Here is a 22,243-nt window from a genome sequence, read left to right as displayed (position 1 = left end):
TCCCAGTTCTGTCCTAAACAACAGTAGTGAAGGTAATTGATCCTAATTCAACGTAGGTCCTTATAGCCACTGTAGTTTCATGAACACCTAATATATGCCAAGTATTATGCTTAGCACAGATGAACACAACTAACCTCACAGAACTGAGTTTTGGTGCCTGACATGGCTGCATGTGCACGGAACTCTGTCCTTAGTAAGACATTTAGTCTCTCTGTTTCTGCCTCTCCCTCTCCTCTCTCTTCTCCAATTTCTAATTTTCCTCACTTACAGGACAAAATTTGCTGTGAGAATTAAATGAGATAATACACAATAGAAACTTAGTGCTTAGAAGGTGGAAGGCTCCAACATCACTATTTTCTTTTTGAGAAGGTAGACAATTGAGGCCTCTTAAGTGGCAACTTCTGTGTAAAATCTGATTTGGTTTCACTACAAAGCTGGACAGCTCTTTTCACTTGATCCATGACTTGCACACCTGGCAGCATGTCAGAAGCAACTAGGCATCTTTTTAAAAAATCTGAAAAGTCTTTGGATCTCAGGAGAGTCTGATTCTGCAGGGTTGGACCTGCAGGCTGCAGTGTTGAGTGGGCATGTTGGCATTAGTTGCTCCTACCACCACCTCAGTCTCTGGGCCCTCTTCCTGTCCCTCATCCATTATCAGCAGCAGCAGAGAACCCTCTGTCTTAGCTCAGGCTGCAATAACAAAATACCATAGAGTAGCCGAAACGGTGCTGGAAGCTGGAAGTTCATGATCAAAGTGCCAACATGGTCAGTTTCCGGTGAGAACTCTCTTCCTGGTTTCTGGTGAGTCACCATTTTGCTGTGTTTTCACTTGATGAAGGGGTGGATTAGTGAGCAAACGCTCTACTATCTCTTCCTACATGGGGACTAATCCCATCATGGGGACCTAATCATCTCCCAAAGTCTCATCTCTAAATACATGACACTGGGGGTAGGACTTCAACAGATCAATTTTAGAGGCATGCAAGTCAGGCCACAGCACTCTCCTAATTAGCATAAGATGTTCTCCTTTCTTATTCCATTTCATTAGCAATCATCTTTAAAAAATTAAAAGATATTGGCTGAGCACTTCTTTGCTTAGCAATGTACCCAAAGGACTATTTACTTATTTATTTACCATTTATACTTGGTCTGCTTTCAAAAAAATGTAGATGCTTCTGAGAGTTTAAACCCTCCCAGGAAGCACTAACGAGGATGTACCCTATAGCCAACAAAGTTTTCCTGGTGTTGGTTTTCTTTGCCCCACTGTGATCATTATTCTCACTAATGGGGACATCTGCGCTTGTAGCTGGCTTTCATTATTCCATGACTCTGTCTTCTTCTGCCCACAGGTTCTTGTGGCTTCAACAGTGACTGAGCCATCTGCTGATTCTTGCCTTCAGGTGCCTCAGTGGAAGGAAAGGCAGCGTCTTTGAGGTGACAATCTGAACAATGTTCCATGGCCCTGGAATCAAGGCAACGATGACAGTAAGAACCTTCACCAAGTACTATCTGTGTGCCTGGATCAATTTCACTTGATCCTCAAAGTACCTTAGGAGATGGGGCTATCATCTTTCCTTCTCTGTGGAAGTGGAAACTGAGGCACTGATACATTGTTTAAGGACCCACACAGACCGTCAATCTGGAGGACACAGAGTCACGCTGTCTCCACTCAGGTGATTTGCCTCTCCTAAAATGTCTATTATTGTATTCCTGATACAATACAATCACTTATGGAGGAGGTACAAATATATAGGGGAAGAATGGGGTCTCAGTCAACATAAAAACACAAGCACCAGCAGTCTAGAGAGAAAACAAAATGAAACAGATTCCTAGACCCAAGTCTCATTACCGACATTTAGTACAAAAACTGATCTTAACAGACAACACTAGCATAACAATAGTTACAAATTTAATTTAATATACTCTGATTTTACTTGTCACAATCTAGAACTAGACTCAGAACTTAAAAAGCACTGTTAAATTGCAAAAGCTAAATAAGCAGGTCTAAAATAATGTTGAACAGATATAATTGGCAAGAGATGATTTCAAAACACCATTTTTCTGTCCAGTGTGGACATACCAAAAACATATAAACTGTACTCCAGAAAGCATGCAAGTTTAAAGAAAAAAGTGATGCACCATTTCTCTGGTGTTTATGCCCAAACTTTGCCATTAACAGTTCTCATGGAGTGTTAAGAATATGTATTAAGACTAAGGAATTAAGGCTGAAACTCTGTTCTCCAGGAGAGATGGACATGCTTCTTTCTCACTAGCATGTCTGCATTGATAGGCCTTCCCCAGGGGTTCAGGATCTGGGAGCTGGTCCTGATGCACCATTTGAAAGTCATAGTAGGTGATTTTAAATTTAGGCATAAAACATTTTATGCACTTTTATAGATATCAACATGCATACTGGACATTAACTTTTTGAATCAGAAGTGGGACAGAATATTACAGTGATTAAAGACAGAAGTTCTGAGATTAGATAGGTATGATAAATCTGGGCTCTGTGACCTTGACCCCAGCATACCATCTCTCTAAGTCTTGGCCCTCATATATAGCATGAAGACATTGGTTGTGCTCACTTTCTAGGGCTCTTATGAAGGTTATATAAGAAAATGCTGATATGTCACTTAGCAAGGCCACTGTATAGCAAGAACTAAATAATAAGAACAGCACTACAATTACCACCCTCTATACTATAACACCAAAATACTAGCATTATTATGTCTATTCCTACTGTCACCATTACCTCTCTTCCTCCAGAGACCACCATTACCCCTGCTATCACCAAAATACCATTACCACCACTGTGGCATTTTTATACATTAAAAAATGCCTTTTCTATCCTTATTTTCCCCTGTCTCCTTTTTACTCCTTCCATTAATAACAGGGAATAAAATTGTTTTTCCTGCCAAATGAGTTGCTTGAGATTGGAACATTAATTTATCTGAACATATGTGTGTCAGTGTTGCCCTGAATAAAAGGTCTCAATATGCTCTGCTGACATTTTTCATGAAAAAATGAAGTGTGGGTTTTGCATAAATTTTCCCTTCAAAAGCCTTGGGTCCACATTGATGTATCTCTTCTCCTAAACAGCCAACACCATATTCTCTAATTCTTCCAGGATTGTGAGACTTACCTCCTCAATCATAAGCCACCTGCAGGCAGGCTATAGTAGCCTAAATACAGTGGTCAGTTTGAAAATATCATCATATGCAAATGGCATTGACTAAACCAAGACTCTGAGCCCTATAAGGATATTTAATTGCTCATGTAACACAAAGTCCCAGTTAGGTCAGGAACAGCTGAATCCAGGGACTCATGAGAGGCTGCCAGGGTCCAGTCTTTCTCCAACTCTCAGATCTGCTTCCTTCTCTATTGCTTCATAGTAGATCTGCCCCTTTTGTTAAGGAGCTGTGCTCATATCTTTACCCAAGGAGTTCAGAGGCAAGTAGACTGTCCGCGGCAGGCCACCTTGCATTGGGTAAGCTCAGAAATGTGCCCACCTTGGAGCTGTAGCCTTGCAATCAGCACCTGTGCCAAGTGAAGGGGAGCAAAGCTTTCCCCAAAGAAGTTTTGGAATTAGGAAAATGAGCTTTGGCTGGGGGAAAAAAACCTATGTAGAGATCTTGCTTGTCTTTTAAAATTATTTTAGCAAAAAAAAAAAAAAAAAAAAAAAGAGGAACTCAGTAATTTTGAGGTAGACAGATTTCTATGCATAAGACCTCTAACCGATGTCCTAATCTGTTTTTCCTTGAATGTCACTTCAAAGTTTAGAATCATTCAGTTTATAAAGGACTAGAGTCACTCTGTCCTCTTAGTTGTTGTCTTTTTCACCCCAGTCCACAGACAGAAAAAATTCCTCCTTCTCTCCCTTGAACTTTCTTCTTATGTGTAGTATTCAATATTCTTGTTGAAATGATAAAGCCCTTACTCAAAAAAAGTAGGGGGTTGGGCTGGCATTGTAGCTCAAGTGGAAGAGCACCTGCTTAGCAAACATTAGGCCCTGAGTTCAAACCCCAGTCCCCCCATGAGATTATCAGTTCATACAACTGAACAGCCCAGGACTAAGTTCTCTTTCAGAAATGGTTTGACCCATGGTTCTTACAATGTCAACAGAATGGGGTTTTGTTCTCTATTTCTTTGACCACGTTCTTAACACTCCATTCTCAGCCCCATCACTCATAAGGAAGCTACCATAGCTCCAGCTTTTGTCTCTTGCTCACTTCTAATGATGAGAAATAAACATTTTTCTCAAGATCCCCATAACATAGTATATTTATTAATTTCTGGGCCACAAAGCCAAATGTAATGCATGACACATGCTGAGAGAAGCATAATAAATGTTTGCTAGAGGGAAGAAGGAAGAAAATTGCTGATAGAGTGTATGAACCATTGATTTGATATTTCCATCATTTTTCATTGTCATAGCACATCAGCCAATACCATCTTCCTTCATTTGGAGATGGAATTTGGAATTTGGGAATATGAAGTTACTCTTCGGTTTGACTAGCTTTAGCCAGAGCTAAGGCTGTGTGAACTAAAACTTTTCCACAGCTTTCAAGTTTGCTTCTTTACTTGAAACGTTTCTTAGTAAAAACTCTGGGGAAAAGATAATTTATGTCTAAATGAAGCTAAATTCCTACCTCTTGGCCCCTGGAATTATGCATTGAGCCCTGCAGCCATATGATATAAGAAATACCTGTCTATTTTGGAAAGAATTTTGGATTGCCACTTACAGACTTGGTTGGAGAACTGATTTAGCAGTCTGTCTTGATGAGGTAATTTACCTTGCCTTCTACACTCCACTAAATTTTGGCCCAATGAGACTTTAATGGTAATAATGTTCTCTTTTCACAAGGGTTAATTACAGGATGAAAATAGAAACTAAACCAGTGTCAGGGCTGCATTTTATAAGCAAATGTCATTGATATGATATGGGGCTCAATGGCTCAAACTTTTCTCACCTTCCCTCAAGGAAGCTTGCTATTTGAACTCGAACATGAGACCTGAAATTACAGTTTCACAATTTGACTTTCTTCTGCCTCTGTCAAAGCCACTTAGCTTTCCTTGGCCTTGTATTGCCTTGCTCACCTCTTCCATTAGCTACAAATGAGATGCAAAGGAGATGTGGCCTTAATGTCCTTCAAAGACTGAATTCTCATGAGGTCAACTTTTTTTTTTTTTCTAAAAAAACTGCCTGAGTTCACTATAATTTTCTTTAAAATGCTCTGGAATGACTTCTGTCTATATCATGAAGTTGGAAGCCAAAAAAAGCTACATTGTTGAAGATTCAGCAAAGATATATTTCCAAGTACAGCATCACTAGTAATAAACTATAATACTATTTGCATGATTAAAAAAATCAACTACAGAAACTTAGTTAGGAAAACATTAAAACTTTACATGGTTTCATTTTAAGGCAACTATTAAATTGTTATTAGGTCACTTGATGTCTTGATGATATGGTCTGAAGTAAGGGGGTGACCAGTTTATGTGACACCAGAGAAGTAGGAATGATGCAGAAAAAGGCTGGAAAAGACATTATTGGCTGATAATTTATGCCTTAGTTTATTTAACCCTATTAGACATAGGGCATCACTCTGTGCTAAAATATTGTCTGCCATGATAGAGTTTTCAAAGATTCAAAGTTGTTAATCAATGTTGGAACAAAAGTCTAGACTAAACAACGATAATTAATTTTCCAAAGTTTATTTCTGACTTGATGTGAGGAATTTAGGAGAAGAATAATGGGTACCTCAAGACATCTACTGGAACACAAAAAATGGTAATAGATTTTGTTCAAAAATAGGAAATAAAATGAGCTTTATTCAGAGTATCAGGTTCTGAAAATTGCTATAAACAGATACGATCTACAGAAAATAGACTAATATTTGAATTACAGATGAACAATTTTGACATTTTTACAGATAACATATTTTTCTAATTTTCAAAATCATAAGTGCTCATTAATAAATTTCCTTAAAGTTTAAAGAAAATTTGGTTGATTGTGGTGGATTACTCTTACAATTTTAGCTACTCAGGAGGTAGAGAACAGGGGGATTGCAGTTTGAAACTAGCACATGCAAAAAGGCAGGAAAATTCCATCTCAACAAATGTGCTGGGCCTGGTGGTACACGCCTGGCATCCCAGCTATGTGGGAAGCATAAATGAGAGGATTGCAGTCTAGGTTAGCACAGACCAAAATACAAGATCCTATTCCAAACTAACTAAAGCATGGGTGCAGCAGCTTAAGTGGTAGAGTACAGGCCTATCAAGTTCAGAGTCTTGACTTCATTCCCCAGTAACATAAAAAAAATGAAAAAGTATAAGAAAAGTATAAAATTATAGTCCCATTACTCAGAAATAATTATTTCAAACATTTCAATGTATTTCCTTTCATTTTTACTAGAATTTCTTTCTTGTTTTTTTTTTTAATATAATGAGTCTATTTGGGAAAAGTTTGGAAATATAAAAAGATTTTAAGATTACCCATAATTCTATCAGGAAACAGTAACCACTGTTAGTAGTCAGAATACATTTGCTTTCAGTATTTTGCTATATAGTTTTGCATAGTTTTATATACAATACTGACATTTACTCCCTTTCCACTTAAAATTACAACAATCCAAGGTAGACCTACAAAGTTCACTCTTGGGCATTAACTCCAGAAAGTTAAAACTTATATTTATACAAAAACCTGTACATTAATGTTCATAGCAGCCTTTTGGAAATAGTCAAAAACTGTAAACAATCCAAATGTCTCTCAATAACTGAAAGGTCAAACAATAGCATATTCGTACTGTGGCACAGGAAGAATTAATTATATGTACAGGCAAACTAGGATGAGTCTCAAGATTGTGTTCAGTGAAAAAGCCAATCTTCAAAGGCTACTTTTTGTATGTGTTTTTGTAACTCCATGAAATGATGAAGCTGTAGAGATGGAGAGCACATCAATGAAGGTGGGGCGGGGGAGCACAGTCAGGGGAGGTGGGGCGGGCTGCCAGGGTCTACAAATGGGAGGTCGGAGGATCTGTGATGGAACTGTCTGCACCTTAACTGTGGTGGTGGTTACAGAACATGAATGTTCAGATTGTAAATTTCACGGAAATAAACATGAACATAGGCAATGAGTTCATGTAAAACTGGTGAAAGCCCAATAGGATCAGTGAATTGTGTCAATGTCAGTTTCTTGGTTGTGATATCAAACTGTTGTCATTGGGAGAAGCAGGTGAACGATGAAGAGTATACAGCAACTACATTATTCCTTGTAATTGCGTATGAACCTACCGCTAAAATGAAAAGATAAGACGAACCAATACACAAAACAACTCAAAATATAGCAGAAGCATTTTTATCATGTAAACATAATTTTAGATGGAAACTCTGTAAACGTCACTTCATAGCCAACATGATGACTTACTATAGACACGTTGCTTACCTTACCATTTCTCTAATGTTGGATACTTAACATATGCAACAGTCACATGTGACAAATAGCAGTACAAAGATCTGTGCACATGCAACTTTACCTCATTTCAGAGTACTTCCTTAGAAAAATATTTCATAAAGTGAAAGATTAACAATTGCAATGAAAAAAATAAGTTCTATGGCTAATCATATTGGGAAAGAGCTTTGTTCATTCTGGGAATTCTGTCTTTAATAGGCAAATGTGCATTGTGAATCATCCGTAGGTGGTAATATGTTAATATTTCTAAAACTTACTTGCTTTGGAAGACCCCATGACAGACTAAAGATGACCATCAATCCTTCCACTCTACTCCCTCCACTCCCCTAACCTGAGTGGGCTGTAAGGCTGCTTGGAACAGTAGAAAGTGTACTAGTTTGTGAGGTCAAACGTCAAGAAACTTATAGATTTCATTTCCTGTCTCTTGAAATAGTCCCTTTGGGGAAACCTAGGAGCCATGTACGATGTCAGCATATCCTGTGACTTCCGTGTTAATCCAAGCTAGCTTTGTGGAGAGGATGCGTGAAAAGCCATCCCCAACTGCCCTGTAAACAGAACCCAGGCATTAGGTGTAAGGAGGGTGCCATTGCTGGGCGCCAGTGGCTCACGCCTGTAATCCTAGCTACTCAGGAGGTAGAGATCAAGAGGATCGTGATTTGAAGCCAGCCGGAACAAATAGTTCACAAGACCCTATCTCAAAACACCCTTCACAAAAATAGAGCTAATGGAATGGCTCGAGGTGAATGCCCTGAGTTCAAGCCCCATTAACTGCCCCCCCAAAACAAAACAAAAGAAGTGCCATCGTGAATATTTTAGTGGTAACAGAAGAAAGTGAAGTGAAACCAAGCAATCGAGTGCACAATAAGTACTAGGACTCCAGACATGATACCAGTGGGGCATTCCTAGACACATTCAACCATTTAAAATAATCCAGCTGACATGTAAATCATGGTGGGGCACAGCTGAAGTGTTCCACCACTCTGTGTCCAAATTCCCAGAGCATAAAATCACGAGCACAATAAAATGATTGTTTGTACCACTAAAGTGAAGGTTGTTTGTTACACAGCTTGTAGATAACTACTGTCCCTCTTTTTCATAGACAATCCAGCATAGTTTTTCAGATCATTTGACTTTAAAACCTGGGTTTCAAAATAGTCTGTGGTTTACAGTGTGATTTTAGAAAATGACACTCTGCAAAACTGAATCTCTAACTTGGTTACATGGAATTAGTGACACTACTCTCCTTACAGAGTTTGTGATAGTGAAATGAGATACACTCATAAAGTGTTCAGTAGCATGCCTGCTGTGCAGTGAGAGCTAAGCAATCATTTCATTCACCCTGTCACTGGTCATGTAGGGCCATGTTGTATGAAAGAGGGATTACTATATTAAAAGACGTGTATGTTTTACTTTTTGTTATATTTTTATATATAATATATGTTGCTTTCCAGAAAGTATGTAGCAGTTTATACTCATTTATATAGGGTAAAAGATTGAAAAAACTTTTTATTCTAGAGTCATGCTTGACAATCTTTTACCATAATGGGCCAGACAGCAAATATTTTAGGCTTTGTGGGCCAGTTTTAATTGCAGCTGTCCACCTCTACTGTTGTAGTATGAAAGCAGCAATGGGCAACTTGTTTTAAAAATGAGCATGGCTATTTCTAATGAAATGGTATTTATAAAATCTGAGACAGTTGAATTTGGACTGCAAGACTTAGGCAATCTTTGTTCTAGAGGTTGGATCAAGAGGGTTTTCACCCTGGAGGTGTGCTAATAGGAATGTTGAGAACATGAAAAACTATCTGGAATTTACTACACTACATGGCTTTGTGGGCCCTTCTGCTTCAAGACAAACCAGCTAGCTCATTAGGCATACATATGAGCAGTGTAACTTCATTCTTACCATGTTACTTCCTGCAAGATTAGCTACATCAGCTGCTTCTCCAAACTTTAATTGGTAATGATCTATGGGCAAGACATATGTACTTTAGTACTTGGTTAACTTGCAATTAGGAAAGTCAGCTTTTTCTTGAAGCAAAAGTGATTTGGATTCTTTTTTAAGCACAAAGTGGATATTCAAAGTTAACTAAAGCAATAGGCATAATCACTAAATATAGACAGTGGGCTTTCACAGCAAAAGGCCTGGGTGAGCAAAGAAAACGCCTGAATTCTACTTCCGCTTCTAGCTTCTAACTACCTACGGGACTCATAGGGACATCACCCTCAGTGTGCTATTGATTTATAAAATGGGACTAATAATCCCTTCCATGGCTGCCTCATAACATTTAGAAAAACTTAAAATATCAAGTAAGCTTAATAAAGTTCACATGGGTATAACTAACCACGTGTTATCGCTTCAGTTAGAATACAAGCTTTTTGGGGATGGGAGTAATGCCTTAGGAAATTTTAAATCTCTATTTCTTGATGCAATACTTTAGCAAACTGACCACTCAATAATGTTTACGAAATGAATACCTAAGTGGGCGAATGAATGAAAAGTTTGTGAACTCAACAAATACAAGCAAAACTAAGAAAAACAGATAACACTCAGGGGAGGGTCGCTAATAGCAGAAGGAAGGTAAAAGAAGGAAGTTAAGAAGGTGAATATGGGTGATGTACTTTCTATACAAGAGTGAATGTAGAATTTTTAAACCTGTTGAAATCACCATAAGAAGGGGACTAAAGGAGAAAGAAGAAAAATAGAGGGCATGAAACAGTTCAAGTTATAATACATATATACATGAAAATATCACAATGAAACACCCTGTATAGCTATCTTAAACAAACAAAAATATCTTTTTTTGAAAAACAGAGAATAGGAAGGCTGAACAGATCCTGTCTGGGGGTTGGTATCAGTGGGAGGGGGAGGATATAAGGAAAGGGTACAGGAGGGTGAATATGGTGAAAATATTATATACTCATATATGAAAATGGAAAAATGAGACCTGTTGAAACTATTCCAGGAATAGGGATTGGGAGGATAAAGGAGAATGAGAGAGGGGTTGAATTCAACTATGATATATTATAAGAACTCTTATAAATATCACAATGTACTTCCCAGCACAACAATAATAAAAAAGAACAAATTATACTGTAGTTTATTACTATGAAGCTGATCAATACATTTGAAGTGTTTGAAAGGGAGTTAGCAGTATTTATTTCCGTTTGTATAGAAAGTACCCAAGTAATTTCACTGGGCCATTTTCTCTGAATTTCTGAAATGTGGAAACACTTCAATTGTCTTATGACTCACTGAAGCATCAGTGAATTGTCAGTCAACTTTTGTTCAGCGAATACATACTAGACATAAATGTTGGCTCTACTTCTGAACTAAAAGTGACTGGCTTTTCCCAATGTCATATACACAATTGTCATTTGCAGCCCTTGAAACAACACTGACAGAAAAACTATGACTGTGCTTTATTTTAGTGCTTGAGTTAAGAGTAACATTCCTTTGAGACATCTAAGATGAAATTAGATGGATGAATCAAATAAGCATCTGTAGTTAACACAATACTTTGATGCAATATTACTTAGAGGAATAGACTTGTTTAGTCTTTTAAATAGTGATACATTTCTTCTCTTTCATTGGTCAGGTTGGCCTCCTTTAAGTGGAACTCAGAGCCTTAGAAAGCTTTTTAACTCTATTTGTTCACAAATCCATGGTACTGAAGTATTGCTGCAATATTTTATATCTAATATGATGAACTGATGAATAGCTTGCAAATAAGAATGACTCTCAAAAGATCTTCTACAAGGAAAAATCTCTGGGGTGTGATGGTTGAATAATGGATGTATTTAATGGATTGGGTCCTAATTTTCATGCAAATACTGTGGATTTTACTGTCATCAAGTGAGGTGACTGCATTAGCCCAGTATTAGGACTGCCCATGGCTGTACCAACATTACTGGGAGAAGAGTAAATAGCCAGGACCTGGGACTGAGGATTGGTAAGATTACTGTTAACCAGAGTGATTGTTTCTCCTCTGAAAATTCAGGAGAGGAACATTATTCTTTTCTCAAATCCTTCCCCACAGTAGGATGCTGGCTACCTAAAGGAAAGAGTATTTATATAGAACCTCGCTTTCCTGACCAATATAATTTGCATACTTCTGTTCTAGGTATTTCAATTCTTTTCCACATCTGAAAGAAGCAAGTTGTAATAGACTTGGTGAGCACATAGACATCAATATCTCCAGAACAGAAAATTAAGGGATCTTGAAATCTTCCATTCTCATTTTTTGGATTTACATAATTCTGTTTTAGGTTACGTTTTATTATTTTTTAGACCCAGAAACATGTGGCTTTTACAGAGTCTATAATGTAGAGTATATGTTATTATCCCTCACTGGGAGAACAAACAAAGGAAGTGAAAGGAGCTATGGTAATTATTCCTTTACAACCTGTAATTTTCTAATTTAAGTCAAAATTTACTGAATGGCTTGAAGGAATGAAACATGAGACTCATTGTGAGTTTATAGTAGATTCTTTGATATCCCATGTAGTTACATCTTCTTATCCCTTCATAACCTACAAGTTAATATTCCCCAATCCTATATTGTGAATCCTGAGGCACTCAAGTTCACACAACGTAGTAGTGACAGAGACAGGTAATGTGGTATCTTTACACCAACTAATGGAAATCTTGAGCTTTGTCTCCCAGTATTATAATAATTTTCAAACACAGTAAGTCTGATCAGAGTCCCCCAAAGAAATAGAATCAATAGAATATCTATCTGTTTATCTGTCTATCTATCTACCTACCTACCTATCTATCTATCTCACATATAGAGACATACGTAAATTTATTTGGGGAATTAACTAATACAGTTATAGAGGCTAAGAACTCCCACAATCTTCTGTCTGTAAGCTGAAGGTTGGGGAACCAGTGATGTGATTCCAGTTCAAGCTGAAAGCCCATGAATGAAGGACACTAAGGTCCAGGACAGGAGACTATGGATGTCCAGCAAGCTGAGAGCAAGTTCACTCTTCCTCTGCCTTTTTGTTCTACTCAGTCCCTCAGTCTGATTCCCTCACCATATCTTTTTTCTAGGTCTGAACATGTCAAATACAAAGTTGCTTGATAGGGATTGCATCCTGGTAAATCTGTCATAAGTTAAAAAGTATTTAACTTAGCAAACTTACCACCATCAAAAGTTAGCAACTCAGCTGTGTGGATGTCTGCTGTTTACACTCATGATCATGTGCTGTCTGGGAGCTGTGGCTTTACTGCTGCTGTCCAGCATTGAGAAAGAATACTGAAGCATATATCGCTAGCCTAGGAAAAGATCAAAATTTAAAACAGGGTTTCTACCGAAAGTCATTTCACACCATCATAATGTCAAAAAATTGTCAAAACTATTGTTCTGGAAACATATTGACAGACATACTCAGAAATAACATTTAACAGTTGTCTGGGTGTCCTTTAGCCCAGTCAAGTTGACACTTAGAATTAACCATGGCATCCACTATATTCATCCATATGCCATTAGCATTTTGCTATCTTTGTTTTAAGCCACCTCTGTTCTGTTATCCGTCCCCCTATGCATTCATCAAATTGTTTCATTTTTGACACATTTTAAAGTAAATTGAAAATACTAGAACACTTCTGCCTAAATAATTCACCATGCACATCATTCACTCACTACAGTTTAATGTTTGTTTACAGTTTCTCTTTTTCTGTTATTTATTTATTATTTAATTTGGGAAGGTTTGAAATAGGGTCTCACTAACTAGCCCAGGCTGGTGTTGAACTTAATCCTTCTGACTCAGCCTCTTGAGTGCTGGGGTTAAAGGCATGCCCAGCTTATTATTTTTAATGTAAAATTTACACACAATATTCGGTTATACATACATGGAAATGTCATAAGGAAACTGCCTATGTAGCTACCTTTATCACAAACAAGCAAAAATGTCATTGTTTTCTGTCTTCTTTTTTCTTCTATAAAACTGGCAAAAAGGAGGGCAGAAGAGGTCCTGCCCAGGGGGCAGGGGTCGGTACCAGTGGGAAGGGGGGAGGTGATAAGGAAAGGGGGTAGGAGAGCGAATATGGTGCACACGTGTACACATGTATATAAATGCAAAAATGATACCTGTTGAAACTATTCCAGGAATTGGGGGAGGGGGTAAAGGAGATCGGTGGAGGGGGTGAATTCAAGTATGATGTATTTGATACATTGTGAAAACATTTGTAAATGCCACAATGTACCCTCACCCAGCACAATAATAATAAAAAATAATATCTACAAATCTAAAGCTATGTATTTGCAAACTTTGACAAATCATACATCTGCATAATAGAAGCCCCTATAAAGATGTAAGACATTTCCTCATGCCCCCTCAGTCAAAATGTCTCTCATCTCCATTATTAGAGGCAAACACTCTTCCTTTTTTCCAGTTAAGCCTAGATGCCAGACCTCTGCTCAGTGTATGTTTTGACAGTATTTTCTGAGAGTTTGGTGGTTTTATTAGTTTCCTAAATGATGCCTTTGACAGGCTGAAGGTTTTAATGTTGAGGAACTTATTTATCCTTTTATTCTGGTCAGGAATTTCACATAAATCTAGTCACAGAGTACATAGTCCTTAATGTAAACTTCATTTTACTCTATATAACGATTCTGAGAATCATCTATCCTGTTTGATGTGTTAGCCATTTGTTTTTCTTTTGCGTGCTGACTTGTATTCTGTTGCATTAGTAAACCCAAATTCCTTTATTCTGCTACCCTTTGACCCCACAGCTACTGCCACCTAGGAGCATCATGAGGATGAAAATGATCAGGCTTCCTGTACAATTCCCTGTGAACTTCTCTCTTTCCCTTACTTAGGGACTCGTGTTTAGTTATAAAATATTATATATATATATATATATATATATATATATATATATATACACACACACATATATACAGTTTCATTACTCTCTATAGCCTGTGACAGGTCGGTTGCTCCATTGTAGCTGTGTTGATATTTGGTGTCAGGCATCTTCATTTTAGCCCTTCTAGAGGTCAAGAAGTCATCTCCATGTCATGTGGCTCTAATTTGTATTTTTCTCATGACTAATATGTAGAGCACTTTCTTGGTGTTAATTGGCCAATGCTAGGTCTTCTTCTGTGAAGTGTTTGTTCATCTCTTTTAACCAATTTGCAGGAGAATTATTTATAGAAACTAGATACCAGCCCTTTTGCTCAACATATGTTTTGAAAGCATTTCCTCCTACTTTGAAGCTTTTCTATTCATTTTCTAAAGTAGCAGTGTTTAATATTGAAGAATGCTAATTTATTGTTTTTCTTCTTTCATGGTTACATCTTTTCTGAGATTTTTCTAAGAAATATTTTGCTGCTCTTGACTCTAGGAGATACACTAAAGTTTTGTATCATTTGCACAGAGGTTAAGCTTCATTTTACTTTCTTATGGATATTCAGTTATTCCTACTTGATTTGTTGTGTTGTTTTTTCACTTGTTTTTCTTCTTATACATTTTTATTATCATACATTATCTGTAAAGGGGAGTTCCATTGTGACATTTCCATACATGCTTACATATATAGTTAGGTTCATCTCCACCATCATTCTCTATCATCACTTTTCCCCCTACTTAAAACAATTTCAACAAGGTTCATTGTTCTATTTTTATATAGAGTACATTGATCACATTTACCCTCCTTTATCCTCTCCTTCACCTTCCTCCCTCCCACTAGAACCCACCCCTAAAGAATGTCCTTCCTTTTTTAGTGTATATTTGTTGTTCAAAAGGGTTTTACCATGCTCTATTGCCATGAATATATTGTACTTTAATTAGATTTATCCCCTTTACTAATCTCCCTTCCCCTCCCCCCCCCATTACTCAACAGTTTTCAGTGTGTTTTGTTATGCCATCTTCCTACATAAACCTTCACTAGAAAAAATAAGTATGCATGTGGATCTGTTTCTAGGGTCTCTGTCTTATTCAGTAGCTCTGTCATGCCTAAGTCACTATCACACTGTCATGGTTACTGTATACTTATGTCAGAAACTTTTCTAACATTGTTTTCTTTTTCAGGCATGATGTGGATTATTTAGACCTTTTGCTTTTCTATGCAATTTTAGAATAGTTTATTAATTTTCTCAAAGATATCTGCTATGATTATGGCTATGATTACATTTATCTACATGTTAGTTTAGAGAGATTAACATTTTAGCAATAAGGAGTTTTCTGATCTATGAACACTTAAGCCTTCTCTTTTAAACATTTTTCTTTTAATTTGAGACAGTGTCACATATGTGTCCTGGTTTGGCCTTGAAATTTCTATCCTCCTGATTCAGCCTCCCTCCAGAATGCTGGCATTACAGGTGAACACTGCCACACCTGGCTTAAACTTTCCTTAATTTCTCTCAGCAGTGTTCTGTGCTTTGTGGTGTGGAGATCTTTCATGTTATTAGTTCAATTTAATAAGTTTTTATTAATTTAATATAAATGAAGTTGCTTCTAAAATGTTGTTTCCAATATTTTGCCACTATTATATAAGCACATAATTATTTTGGTATATTAATCTTGTGTCTTATAACTTACTACATTCACATTTCTTCCAGTTTTTTCGATATTCTTTTAGGACTTTCAATGTAAGCAATAACTTAAGCTCTGAAGAGGTAATATTTATTTTTCCTTTCCAATTTTTATACCTCTTATTTCTTTCTCTGAAATTATTACAACAGCTAGTGTTATCGGCAAATGGTATTTCCAAAAGTCCTTGGTCCTTGCATTCTGGTGTGGAAGAATCCAAGCAGAACACACAGTGTAAATGAGGTTTATTGAAAGTTAGGGAAAGGAAATACAAAGGGAGCATCGTGGGGCGCAGGTGGAGTCTGCTGGTGGAGAAAGTGTACTTTTCTTTTTCAGGTGCTTTAAAAACCTACAGGAACCCATGGGAAGGGCTGACCCAGGAAATTTCCATCCAATAATCAATGAGTGGGGAGGGGTATGGGTGGTTCTCAGCCAGGTGTTAGTGTTCTGGGCCATCCCTGAGCACATTTTATGAGCCCCGATATTTCCTACTTCTAGCCTGCCTCAGATTCCCCTTGAGAGACAATAGCCCATCTTCAGTGTCTGCTTCAAGCTGACAAGGTGCAACAGACCCTGCCTATGCAGGGACATTGTCTTTTCTGTTTTTCTCCCTTGGGGCTCATTTGAACACAAGGTGTCTGAATTATTATTCAGCACCATCAGGGTTCCTCATGGAGATCTCGTTCATCTGTAAAGATCAATAGCCCTGTTGCCTCATGATTTGAATTCTAAATTTATCTCATGCAAGAGAGATAAATCTGGTTTAGGAGGCATGACCTGAACATTAGCAATGATAGGAGCATCAGAAGGAGCCCTGCCTGGTGTGGCAGGAAGAATAAAGTAATTTTGAAAAGTGACAGAGAGTCTTCTGGTTACTTTTCCTATAGATGTTTATACCTATAGCTATTTTTAATTCTCAGATGGCCCCCCTATTTTAGAGTGTCACTTTAGTGTACAGTTAAGAGCTGCTTACATTAGGGGCCAGGTGTACCAGGGGCAGGTGTCAGTCCTATTAGAGAGTAAACATCAATGAGTCAATTCTGTACAGAAAAAAGACTCACAGGGTCCCTAAGCAGAAGTTAGATACCACTGAATGTTATATTGCCTTTGCTTAAACAGAAGGCCTTGGCCAAAGGATGAGTTTGCCTGTTGCCAGAAGCCTAGAAAGCTTAAATATCAGAGCATGTGCATAAAAGCCCCTTTTAAAAAATGTCTCAGCTTTGTTCCTTTTAGAGGTCAGGCATGGAGTTAATTATGACTCCATGTGGATCTGGAGAAGTCCCCTCATTGTGCAGTCCTCTCAAACTGTCCGAGTGCCACTTGTTCTAAGAAGCTGGGGATGCTGACTGCTCAGGGGTTATCGCATTCTCTTAAACTGTTTCTCAGAACAGTCATCTCTGAAGAGTTTGCCAGTTTGGCAGTTTTGTGCCTTGGAGTGGGATTGACTTTTTCTGGAAAGTTCAGAAAGTCAGATTTTGTCCCACAGAGGACAGGAAGTCACGGATCAAACAGATCAGAAGTCAGTGCCAATGTGATCTTTCTGGCCAAAATAAGCAACAAAGGGATTTATTTTTAAAAATGGCTCTTAGGTTGGGCTTAATTAAATCTAATTGTCCCATAGGGATGTACTGATACCTTTAAATTGCTGCAAAGTGTCACCAGGTAACAGTTATAAGGTTTTTACAAGGAAAATACAAAATTTAAGAATGTCTGTCCTGGTTGATAGTAAGCACTTGTCAGAGTCATTTTTCATGGGCTGGTTTATAAATGTTCCTGAAGGAGCAGAACTGTAATTACAAAACTTATAGTAGCCATGGTTAAACTTTGAATTTTGGCTAGATAAAGTAATAAGTTAGTGGTTATCAGCAATGTCAATATAGTACTGATAATTAAAAACCCTAAATTTCCCAATGGTTAGAGGAAGGCAGTGTCAGTAATTTTAAATAGACTGTTTTGATGTTTAATTGTATGTCATCTATATTATTTAGCCAATGTCAGATAAACCAGTGTTTATCCAACAAACAGGTATCAGGTAAACCAATGTTTACCTGACAAACAGATGTTAGGCCTAAATGGAAGAACTTTTAGCAATTCTCTTTAGAGCAGAAATGTCAAAGTCCTCATTAGAAAGAATGTACCTTAGAAAAAAGAACTCTAGCTGTTTATATGTATACATTTTTAACTGCATACGTGATTTATAACACTTAAATACATGTACAAGACACTAGCAGTATTAGAACCATTTAAAAGAATTTTTATTTAGTTTAAACTTAGTTTTCTCAGTGTTATCAGAAAAATATCTTATGCTTTTTGTGTCTAGCAAGGGACTAATTTAGCCAGGATGTGAAAAATAGTAAATAATTTTAAATGGTCTATGAAGAGAACTTGTTATCTTATTTTTGGTTAGCAGGATCAGAGCATCTCCCAGTACTTAAGGATGCAGCCAAGTGAATATGGTGGCTTTCCCCTAGGCTAGCTGGTGGAAAAAGAGAGAGGAAAGGGAAGGGGGAAAATCCATTCACTCCTCCACCCCTGCATGAGAATTCCTGAATGGCATTCCCTATGCTGACTGGTGGAGAGTGAAAGAGAGGAAAAGGAAAGGAAGAAAGTTGCCCTTTGGAGAGAGAAAATGGGAGCTTCTTGAGATCCATGAAGTGCCCGCCTTGTATCGTGAAAGCCTCAATATAGGTTTCTCTGACCTGTTTCCTTGAGACATCTCTGGAACAAGTGAGTGGCAGGGTCCCCTGTCCTGCGAGTCAACCATTCTTCTAAGGGACAGTCTCTTCCACCCCGCACAAAGATTTCTAGATGTGATGCTGATCCTGAATGTTGACCCAATTTTTAAAATATCAGAACTGTTATGAACTGGGCAAACAGTCTGATACCAAAAGTAACATGTAAAATGAAAAGATAATATAAAGGAGGACGATCTCTTGAGTGTTAAAAGGGAAACAATATGAACTTTTGTAACCAGTACAGAATTAACTACAAATCCAAATTTCACCAAGGTAAGCTTGGCTGATACAAACCCATCACTTCTGGTCAGTTTTCACATCAGGCCATGGGGTTGTAGTCAGCTTGTAAAATGAGAAAAATTGGGGAACATGTAAACCAATTGAGATTAATGTCTCAAATGATTAGAAACAGAAACAAAAATAAGGAGATAAGAATAAAGGTAGGAGACACAATGACTGAGAGTCATGATTTGGATGTTGTTAAGAAATTACACCCTAGACTGCTGATGTTAAGTAATAGAATGACTTGGAACACATAGCAGGGTTGTTGTTGACTTGTGTGTGGCCCTGGTAGCCCAAAAATAACAGGCTCAGTCATTGAGAGTTAATGATCTGCAAAATTTAGTATTTTAGGCTTAATTACATTTTTTGTAGGTTTTTAAAAACTTAAGATTTTATCATCCTGTCTGGAGGGTGAATTTTTGTTTGGTTTTGGTAAAATTATGTATCAGCCTACAGCACCAAAAACTCTTGATAATTATTTTGATAAAGCAGAAACACATTCTTTTAAAGTACACATTAGTACCTTAAACTTTGGCCTTAGAAGACTTTTAGGTAAACTTGAAATTACAGTCAACCCAATCACACACACACACACACACACACACACACACACAAACCTATAAACTTTAGGATCTTAATTTTTATCTTGAAACAACTATTGTAAAAACCCAAATTTAGATAACACTGTTTTAAATAAAACTCTTAGCAACCTTATACCTTAAACTACTTAGGAAGAAAATTAAATTAAACCATCTTTTTAGTAATAGCAATCTATAAGAACACATGGGTCAATAAACTGAATTATAGAAGAGTTAAATGCAAATTATACTCATGATAGAATGAAATTATTGTTATAAATTTTCTTTACATCTAAGGCAGAGGATGGTTAAGCCTGACTGGAATGAGAACCTTAGATAACTTTTGACAGTTGTGCATATTAATTTCACAAAAGTAGCTTAAGAACCATCCTAAAGACATCTACACACACACACACACACACACACACACACACACACACACACACAGATGTTTTGATCTAAGCGTGCCAAAGAATATCAATGTGCACACATATGAGCTCAAAAAGGTAAAAATTAAGTGGCCACAATTGGTAGGACACCAAGACATACACAGAAAACACTCACAATGACACAAAACAATCACCTTAACTCAGAGTGCACTCTTAGACAATTTATTTGTCATTATCTTCAGCAGATTAGTCAGCTAGATTCCTAAGTGGTTCACAACAGATCTCCAACATAAATACTCTACTCTCCATCCAATCCTTAACAGAAAATGCAATAAAAATAATGTGTATAAAAACGACATCAATTTAAAGAACTTCAACCATGGGCTATAATTTTTTAGAGGATGGCAAGATGGTGTCACCCATCCCAAGGGAGTGGCAAGATGGCGTTGAACACATGGTGGCTCCATCATGGTGGCAGCATTTCCTGTGACCACATGCTCTCCCCAAAGGGTCTCTCAAATGGAACACAAAGATGTTATATGCAACATATAGGTTCAAAATAGCAATCTGTTATAGGAATAAAAGAAATCTCCTCCTGAGAGACAGGTGTCCATAGGAGTTAGTCATCCTAATGAAAAGACCAAATAATTGAAGCAAGCTAAGGTGGAATTTGAACTCATGGCCTTATATCTGCTAGGCAGGTGTCCCATTGCTAGAATCCCACTGTCAGTCCCTATTAGTTTCCTATTAGAAAGGAGACTTAGGGACTATCTTTAGAACCTACTATGTAATCCCATCAGTCCCATCAATAATGGATGCCAACCACTTGCTGGTGGGCCCCAGGCATGTCTCTGGAACAAGGGGATCTGACCTCTAGGTGAGTGTTTTCTCAACCCCAGCAAGCTATAGGGGGCAAGGAGAGCATGGGTGATAATTGGGATGGGGTGCCTAGGGCAAATGGGCATGGCAGGTAGGCAGGCAAGGGAGTAGGTCAAAAGAGAAAGAGAAGGCTGCAGATAGGAAAAAGGTAGTCCAGTCAGATGCAGGACCTTGGTCACCAGAGGTGGGCCTTAACATTTTTTTTTCTTTTTGTGTTCCCTGGAATGGGAGATGTGGACCCAGGTTTTGGGGCATATAGCCCCTCCTGCTGCCACCATTGCCATGGGGCTGGTGAGAGCAAGTATGGTCCCAGTGGGCTGCTGGGTCACAGCCCATCGTGCCCTCAGTGCCCCAGGCCTCCTTGGCCTTTCCACTGGTGGTGCTGCTGCAGTGCCTTTATGCTCCCTCTTCCACCCAACTCAGGGACTGGGAGTCTTCCAAATGTCGCTGCTGGCCTGGGCAGATAGGGTCTGAGCTTGTGCGCACAGGTGCTGCAACCCTTGTGCTGCAGCACACATGCTACTGCGGCCACCACTGCTGGCTAGGTGGGGCTTCTGGCCCACACTGAAAGGCAGGACCTGGGCCTGTGCTGCAGGGTGAGGATGGAAATCCACGCCTGCTGCAGAGGCAGGGCGGGAGGGCACCGCCAAGCCCCGTCCATGCCCATTCCCAGCTCCAGCCCTTCAGACTGGAACTTCAGGCTCCAGGCAGGACTTCTGGTCGCCCAGAGGCAGGGCTTCTGGCTGCCTAGAGAGTTGCATGCCCCGGCCCTAAGGGGCAAGCCAGAGAGCTGCGCGATGCTGATAGCGGTGTGGACGGAGCAGCAGGGCTCCGTTCCCTTTACCACCTGAGTGCTTGCCTTGCACGTCTAAGCACCTGCAGTTTTTACCCCTGGTAGGTGCTGGTGCATGCATTCATGGCACTTCTTCCCCACCGACGGAGAAGTTGTGTAGCAGCTTGTGTTTTCCCAGGGCAGGTGCTGTCATCAGCCTCTCTGAAGGCAGTATTTTCCTTTTGAAAAAAAAAAAAAAAGCCTGTGGTCAGGTGGGTTAAGTGAGGTGTGCCTCCCATTCGCCTTCTAAAACCACCAGTTAAGCCAGTTAAGGGAAAGGGGGAGAGAGAGAGAGAGAGAGAGAGAGAGAGAGAGAGAGAGAGAGAGAGAGAGAGAGAGAGAGAGAGAGAGAGAGAGAGAGAGAGAGAGAGAGAGAGAGAGAGAGAGAGAGAGAGAGAGAGAGAGAGAGAGAGAGAGAGAGAGAGAGAGAGAGAGAGAGAGAGAGAGAGAGAGAGAGAGAGAGAGAGAGAGAGAGAGAGAGAGAGAGAGAGAGAGAGAGAGAGAGAGAGAGAGAGAGAGAGAGAGAGAGAGAGAGA

General features: G+C 38.6%; 2 long non-coding RNA genes across 3 annotated transcripts in view; one reads left to right on the top strand and one right to left on the bottom strand.

Annotated features, from left to right (window-relative positions):
• The window catches only part of LOC141424128 (uncharacterized), a 157,010-nt gene that overhangs the window by 48,547 nt on the left and 86,220 nt on the right, over positions 1 to 22,243 (top strand). Inside the window, exon 3 of the long non-coding RNA XR_012449012.1 lies at positions 1,350 to 1,673. This is a non-coding gene — a long non-coding RNA (uncharacterized lncRNA). The remainder of the gene's footprint in view (positions 1 to 1,349; positions 1,674 to 22,243) is intronic.
• LOC141424129 (uncharacterized) overlaps positions 20,049 to 22,243 on the bottom strand; it is a 105,362-nt gene continuing 103,167 nt past the window's right edge. For both annotated transcript variants that reach the window (XR_012449013.1, XR_012449014.1), the window contains one exon: positions 20,049 to 21,886. This is a non-coding gene — a long non-coding RNA (uncharacterized lncRNA). The remainder of the gene's footprint in view (positions 21,887 to 22,243) is intronic.

This window comes from Castor canadensis, chromosome 6 (genome assembly GCF_047511655.1).
Source record: "Castor canadensis chromosome 6, mCasCan1.hap1v2, whole genome shotgun sequence".
NCBI classification, from domain to species: Eukaryota; Metazoa; Chordata; class Mammalia; order Rodentia; family Castoridae; genus Castor; species Castor canadensis.
The sequence above is the reverse complement of the archived record's forward strand: the minus strand, read 5'-3'. Positions and strand labels throughout refer to the sequence as shown.